Here is an 8,266-nt window from a genome sequence, read left to right as displayed (position 1 = left end):
GCCGCTCTTCCCGGAGCCAGCTCTCTTTCCTCTCCTCGGGCGGAGCGCTTCTCGGCGTCAGGTAGGATCCTCCGAGCGCCTCCAGGCCTCCGTCGGGGAGCGCAAAATGGCGCCACCGCCGGCCGGAGAACTGGCTTGGGCGCTGTTTTCTGTGAAGGGAGGGGCCGGCCGGGGAAGTAGGCCGGCCCGGGGGCAGCAGGCAGGGCCCAGAGATGCGGCAGCGACTCTCCCGGCTTATTGCTCTCCGGGCCTCCCTGCGGCCGCTTCCTTCAGCGCGCCGGCTTTTCCTGAGACAGCAGCAGCACCTCTTCCTTTGCGGGTACCGCCGCGGGGAGGCCGGGAGTTGGGCCTGGGAGGGAGGCGGGGTGGTGGTGGTGGTCCGCGAGCGTCTTCCCGCCTTGGCTGCGGTTGAGGAAGGAGTTGGTGGTGGATGGGAGAGGGAACCGTGGCCGCCTCTGGGTCTCTCGCGGCTCTCCTTTCGCCCGTTCCCGGGTTGTGTAACTGACCTTCCGGGTGCGAGTGTGATAGTTGCAGCCCTTGCCTGGAAAGGGGGTGAATCAGCGTGAATGCTAATCCTTTGCCGAGGGAGACGGGAAGACATTCCCGTACCTTCCCCACCCGCGGGCCCCGAAATGTTTAAAATGGGAGTTGGGGAGGAGGGACGGCCGTCGGCCTTCTCCCCCTCACCGTCCCCGGAGAAGCGATTTTCTGCGGACAAAATGGGTGGGATGCCAGGCAGGCAAGGTCGGTGGGCGGGTGCGAACCGCGACGCGTGTTTATATGGGGAGGCAGAAGAAATGGTAAAGGCGATATAAGGGGTGGAGGAGGAGGAGGAGAAGGGAGAAACCCCGGTGATTCCCTTCGGTGTGTTGAAGTCGCTTCTCTGCTTTTTCTGCTGTGCGCCTTGCCGCCCGGAGTCACATTTTGTGGGAGGAAGCGAACGTCATGCTGAACAGGTTTAACTGAGGAGAACTTGGCCAGCAAAGGCATCCGATTTCAATGCTGCTTTTAAAAGTGTTTTCTTCCTTTCTTCCTTTTCATTTTTTGTAGAAAGGTGTCGGTATAGATGTAGATTTCTCTTGCCTCAGAAATCGAGGCTGAGGTAAAAGACCGGAAAGTGTCCGCTTTTTTTGTTGTTGTGCATTTATTTTTCTGTTTTTCAGGCCAGTATAATCGAAGCCGGTGTCTAAAGTGAAACTGGTTTTCCAGATAAGAGTTTTGTTATTCTTTTTCTAATTAGTTATGCTTCTTAGAGTATGTGCAGTAGTTTTATACGATTTAGTAAGCTTAATTATTTACCTGCGGAGTGGATAGAAAATATTTCTTCATGGGGTACTTATTTGATATTGGCTCACTTTATTGAAGAGTGAGTTCTATATCTCTCACATATATGCGTAATTTGGACAACTTCATTAAAAAAGAGTAAAACAGTTAAAAGCTGTTAATTTAACCTTACATATGTTAAGAATGTTCAGGACATTTTTATTTACCTTTATTAACAGCAGTTGTTCATTTTGAAGAGTATTATTTCTTTGTTTATACTTGTTCTAAATTCAGAAAATTCCAGTGATTGACAGGTTAGAAATGTAAATATGTCATTGCTCCTCTGAAACAAATTTTAAGAAGTAAATCTTGTTAAATTCAGTGGGTTTGCAATCATAAACTTCCAGGGGAGTCCACGTTGAGCACCCTTTGAGTAGAATGGTTGTGGAGTGGCTGCGTAAGTGGGATACTGTTATCCAAAAGCTCTGCTTTCTTTTCATTATTTTTTGGTTTGAAAATATAAGACACCCCAAATCATTATGGAATTGTGCAACCTGCAAATCCAGTGAATAAAAAGTTTTTGTAGATGCTGACAGTTGAATTATTGTATGTTTAAATGCCAGTATTTGGCCCATTTGATTTCTTATTTGAATACATCTATGGCTGTACATTGGTTAAGTGTAATAAAAGAAGTAAACATTAGGAAGTTTATTTGCTTTTAGTAGAGTGCAGGTGAGGAAGAATAGAAATGGTATCAAACAGAAGTGCCTGGCCTGAGAATGAAGATACTAATGGTAATACTATTAGAATACATGGTATTCTAATACACTAAAGAGGTTGTGTTGAATTTGGTGAATTACAAAGTAACTATTACTTCGGACTGCAAAAATTTTATTTTGTCATGCACCAAAAATATAAAGGTTAAAATATTATTTGTAGTAAGTGGAAAATAAGTGCAGATGTGATAATCTGTTAGTGAAATATTTGAATGTGTAATTACCAAGGAGTTGCCAGAAATAATTAGCTTGATCCCACCCACAGTTAAGTATGGATTAATGACATTGGGTTTAATTACACTTAACACTCATGTTGAAAGAAGTAGCAGGGTTGTGATACTTCAATACTTTTGTTGTGCATAACTAATTGCAACTGTAGTCCACCAAATCTTATGCCATTATAAATATTGACAAGGAGGTATACAGAAAAGCTGTGGACTAGATATTTGAGTTAAAATCCTCAGGAGTTCTGGACAGCATTGCTGATACTGAGAAATGCTGAGAGTTGTCTTTAATATTTGGTAGGTCATAAGGTAATCACTCCTGCAAAATGTCACTAGGTTGTCCTTTGTTTTTCAGTGTATGCAGAAGAACTCGGATGCTTCAAATGTCTTTTCTTGGTCAGACAGTCAGAGTCCTGATAGGTGTTGGAATATTGTGAGCCAACCTAATGGCAAGCATTTGCTCAACTTAATATTTTGATAATATGAAAATGTAGGTGTTGAATTTGGAGATGAAAACATTAGTACTACTTGAAAATGTTTTAACAATACTATACGAAGATTGAAATTAGGGAACTGGTTTTATTCAGCTAAGGTAAACAAATAAACTGAACATGTGGACACCTTGGACTGTCTGAAGGGGTGTCATGCAAGAGACGTTTGAAGTTGTTCATTGTTGTTTAGACACTGTCAAAGTATAAGTAGGTTTGGAAAAGAGGTTAGTAGGATTTTTGCTAATGGTTTAGGGACAGAATTGGAAAATCTGATATAATATGTTTGTATTCACACAAAAAATTAATATAGATCACTGACCACTTTCTATTTGGGACAGGTGTGTCTAACCCATGACCCACAGCTGCATGTGGCTGTCAACAGTTGGTAATGCGGCCCCACAAGTTTGTAAATTTAATTTTATTCTGTGATTGATATGTATTAACTGTGTTATATATTTTGTATGCAGTCCAAGACAATTTCTCTTCACTTAGTATAGCTCAGACAAGCCAGAAGGTTGGCCACCCCTGATTTACAGCCTACTTTTTGACTAGATGGCCATAATGAAGGCCTAAACATAGTCTTCTCTCACTTTCTAAGTTGTAGACTTTGTTTCCTAAATTATTGATAAATAAAAAAGCAGACTCTGTACTTGCGGGAAAAGCACCAGGAAGAAAAAAATGCTATAAAATAAGTGGTTGAAATCCTACAGAAAAGGCAATTGTAAACAGTATCCCCATTAGAAAGAACATCTGTTTCATCCTTTGACATTGAAATGTTGAATTAATTGGGCTCTATTGCAATTAATGAAACAGAAAAATTATAAATTAAGGCGATGTAGTTGGAATCTAATATTAAACTACAGAAAATATTTTAAGGAAAGTGTAAAATATTAAGTAAGGAAAGTATAATTAAGAAATGTATTTCAAGAGTAAAATCTGGATCCATTATATTTTCTTGGAGGGGAAGGAGAGAGATTATTACAGAAAGTATAGAACACAAGGTCATGAAACAACAGAGCAGAAAAAGTATGCAGAATTCTTTCCAATTCCTTAATAGCAGCACCCCTTTAAGTTATGTGATTAAGTTATGTAAGTTTAAGAATGATACAGTGGGTAGTATTCAAAGCTGTTGTTTAATTGTTTCCATAGGGAAGTATTGTTTTTCCCCCCTGGAATGTTTTTCTTGCAATCTTGAAATGGATCTGTCCCATTTTTTAACTGGAACTTTGTTTTGCCAACTTCTTCTGCCATATCACATCTTTGTGTGTCCAATCACACTTGGCCAATAAAGAATTCAATTGGAGAGTATCCTGCTGATGAACAAAGTTTCAAACCCTTTGCATAATTGCATTTCAACATTATATGGAGGAAGTGGGAGACAATATCAGTGATACAGGATAGTAGCTTGATAGGATTGCTATTGCCTGTTTTGCTGATACTATGGGATTTAACACAAGATTAAATTCACTTGTTAAATATTCAACACTTTCAGGCAAAATTAGATTATTTTAATGTGTATCATCAGGATCATGATAATCAGGTTATTCATGATGGGTGAAATTTACTTGAATGTATATAAGAATGGAATACGTTTTCACCCTCTGGCTATTCTGAACTAATAGCCAGCAGTAACTGTCAGGATGATTAGTGATGAGTGACATTGGTAGTTGCTGTTCTTCTAACAGTTGATGAATTTTAGTTCCCCATCTCCACCCTTGGGAGACTTCAGTTCAGTTAGAGTATGTTCTGTGATCAGAGCTGAAACAATTAATCATAATGCCTGTGTTCATATAACATTCCTAAGATAAACTACATCATGGTTTTATGTGATTCCTAACTTACACCACATCCTAAGAATATTGTAACTTTTGGGTTAGCCACTGTGGTTTATTAACCATTATTAACCATATATGCTCACTCATAAAACAGCAAAAGATACTGTTGAATAATTTTGGAATTTCTATTTACCTTGATACACATAGCAATTTTGTGGGAGCAAACCCTGCTACATCCAATAAATTATCCTGCTTTATATTCCCCCATAAAGCCATTGCCAGAGAATTGTGGACTTTGTGAATGACCATCTCTGCATTGTTGCATTATAGATGAAAGCAATGAACACATATTTTCAGAGTGAAGCGTAATGCATTTTTCCTTGTGTACACATTCGTACTGAATCACTTTTTTGTTTTCTTTTGCAGTTGGACTATGTCCCGATTTTCTAACTTACTGCATTTGTATTGTCCTATTTAATTTCTCCTATGTTCTGTGAAAATTGCTTCTTGTATGCCAGTCAACCTTAAAAATACATTCAGAATGCTAGTTTGACCAAACTCCATACAAACATTGTTGCTTATTAAACATATATCTGATTGTGCTTTATTATATCGCAAAACATTGTAGTAATATAAATAACTTTTTTGGATAAATGTTTGTGACAAGAATATTTCTATACATTACTTAGGAATAACTTGGTGATATATACTCACTTGTTCACTACTTCTCATTTGATTCTTCCTTAGGTGTGAAGTGGTTGCAGAGGGCCATATGTCTTAAAATGTTAAATGGGAAGCAATTGAAGTTACCAGCTCAACAGTGTGTCTCCCCATAAAAACTTCCTGTGTTACAGTGCCAACTGATTCATTGTTGCCTAACAGTACTATATAGTGAAACTGCCAGGAAATATAAAGGTATTCTATAGTGTAACTTTTATATCTGCTTGAAAGACTATTTCCCTCAAATTAGAGTAGGTTTTAATGGATAAAAGCAAGTTTCTTTCAATACCACTGGTATGCAGGTAGATCTGTTTCTTGTTATGAACTCATGGAATCAGAGAGATAGTTATGATTTTGCAGAAAAAATGCAATTTTCATTAAAAACAATTAAGTCCTCTGCTCTCTTCAGCCTTTAGCAAATACAGTCTATCAACATAACTTTTTAGGTGCAAAGCATAATGAGTTGTCATTCGTTTTCTTATCTTCCAATCCAAGTTATCACGTTCCATGTGGGTCCAATCAGTTATTCCTGCTGCATATTGAATAACATGGATTGCCCAAGTATTAATTGCTTTAATGATGTTTTCACCATTTAATGATTATTACTAGTACCATGTTTTCCCAAAAATAGGACCTACCCCAAAATAAGCCCTAGCCCAATTTACATGCCTGGGCCTAATCTAAGTCCTACCCCAAAATAAGCCTTAGTGAAGGGGAGTGGTTGTAGCCAGCATAGGAAGTGGCAAGCGTGCGGGGGCTGACGATGTCTAGCAGCAGCCGCAGCTCACGCAGCACAGATGAGTTGAGGTGTGTGGGGGAGGCAGCCGATCCTGACGCGCCGCGTGGGCTGTGGGAAAGTTGAGCAGCAATGGGCTGGAGCAGCCGGCAGCCATGGGAGGCTCGTCTTCGCATCTCTCAGCTTGCCTGCAGCCCACACGGCGCATCAGGATCGCATGCCTTCCACTCTGCACTTCAGGATCGCCTACCTTTCGCTTCGTGCCTTCTGCTCTGTGTAGCCCAGAGTGTGCCGACCAAGGGACCGGCGGGCTCCAGCTGCTGCTGGATACCATTGGTCCCCTCGTGTGCGCCGGGAGCGCAGGGTCCCCAGCTGGGCTGATTACCTTGAAATCGTGTTTCTCTAAAAATAAGCCCTAGTGCTTATTTGGGGACCCGAAAGAAAATAAGACTGGGTCTTATTTTGGGGAAAACACGGGTAATATTAATATGCTGCCTGTCTCTTAGTGACTTTGGGTGATTTAGAAATTGTTTAAAACATTAAAAACAAAACAAAAAACAAAAATGAAAGGTAAAGATGGCGAAAATGATAAAATCAAAGAACAAAAAAGAATCCAGATAATCTAAGAGGGCTTCAGTCGTCCTCCTCAAAATCCTGGGCATATTGATGACACCAAAGCTCCAACATGCAGGTGATATCACCTAAAAATTTCATACAGATGTTAAAAATATACAAAGGAGGCTTGGGAAATGATCCCTCCCCCCCAAACCAATATAAGTAGAACCAGACCTCGAGAAAGGAAGAGAACCACTGTAAAACATGGTCCCTGATTCCCAACCCACAGAACTGTCTCAGAAGGATACCATGGTCAGTGGTATTAAAAACTTAAAATATCAAAGAGCATGAATGCACCACCCCCATCCCTTCTCTGGCTCAGATTATTTTGAAGCGTGATCAAAACTTTCCCAATACTAAGTCTCAACCTAAAACCTAACCAAATCTGTTTCCTCCAGGATTATCCAGTTGATCACCTTCTCAGCAATCTTATCCAGAAAGAGAAAGTTGGAGACTGCATGATAGTTATCAAAAATCATTGGGTCCAAAGATAACTTCTTTAAGGAGCATGTGGTAAATTGCTATAAGTAATATCAGAAAGTTGACATTAAATTGGAACTTTTAGCAGATAGATATGCTCGTAAGACCAGCTACTCTTAAGTAATGAGAAAAAAAATAATTTTTATTGACTGACATGGCAGAAATTTCATTGTCATTTTGGGAAATATATAATGAATTCAGTATTCATCTTCAGAAGGATCATTTCCAAGATGAGCTGGTAATTTGTAGTAGAAGAACTGGTATTTAGAAGGACTCTAATTTGATAAAATTGTGACTAATGAAATGCTCCCAAACTTTAGTTTCCATTTAAGTCAAGCTAATGATTTTTATTGGCTTCAAAAGGCATTGTATTTCTTTTGTCAACTTCAGGAATTTCTCATACATCAGCAATTTAATTTCTGCTTACAATGTATGTAACTCTCCTATGTTATGTTAATTGAAGACTTGTTTTAATTAAAAAATGAGGTTTACATACAGGTTGAAAGATCCCATATGTATCCCATCAGCAGATTCTCTTGCCAGACTTGAGAATATCAGCATTCAGAGGCCATTCTTCTAAAACAATATTCGATGGATTGTCTATAGCTATTGTCTTATCATTAGCTATTGTAAATTGCTATGGATTGTCTTACCTTGGGCAAAGCCCAGGATTTCATTTTTTAAAACAAATACTTTTCTGTATTTGTTTTATATACACTTTTCAAGTGATTGAAGGAGCACTAGTCTGGTGGCTTTGAAAAATGGAGGAAAATTGTTTCATTTAATCATATTCAACATTAGTGTACTATAGTTATTTACCTAAAGAGGAGTCTTGCATAGCAATATTACTGGAGTAGCCAGCCATGGTATGTGTGGATTCATTTCAAAATGTAGGATAGCCATCACACCCCACTACTATTTATTTATTTCTTAATAGGAAAATATTTGTCCCTATGTTTGCTGATAGAGGAATAAAAGAAGTTGCTATAAACAAAAGGAACTAAAAAGACATACAACTGGCTGTAACATAGCCACTCTATAGCATCTTTCAAGATTATTAGTTGTTGCTTGGGAGATATTGGTTGCCTGCTTATTATAAAATCTAAATAGATGTTCTTTTTCCTTCCATTACCAGTTTTCTCTTTCTCTTGATTTATCTCCATCCAGTTTTGTCCGCCTGTTTTGT

The 8,266-nt window shown here is 39.1% G+C and overlaps 1 protein-coding gene across 1 annotated transcript in view; it reads left to right on the top strand.

Moving 5' to 3' along the window:
• The window catches only part of IDE (insulin degrading enzyme), a 70,208-nt gene continuing 61,942 nt past the window's right edge, over window positions 1-8,266 (top strand). Inside the window, exon 1 of the mRNA XM_070946356.1 lies at window positions 1-61. The gene's annotated coding sequence lies outside the window, so the exon portion shown is untranslated. The remainder of the gene's footprint in view (window positions 62-8,266) is intronic.

Source organism: Pituophis catenifer, unplaced genomic scaffold (genome assembly GCF_029215685.1).
Source record: "Pituophis catenifer annectens isolate HBS135680 unplaced genomic scaffold, rPitCat1.0.hap2 SCAF_6, whole genome shotgun sequence".
In the NCBI taxonomy this organism is placed as follows: Eukaryota; Metazoa; Chordata; class Lepidosauria; order Squamata; family Colubridae; genus Pituophis; species Pituophis catenifer.
This window is presented reverse-complemented; position numbering and strand designations above follow the sequence as displayed.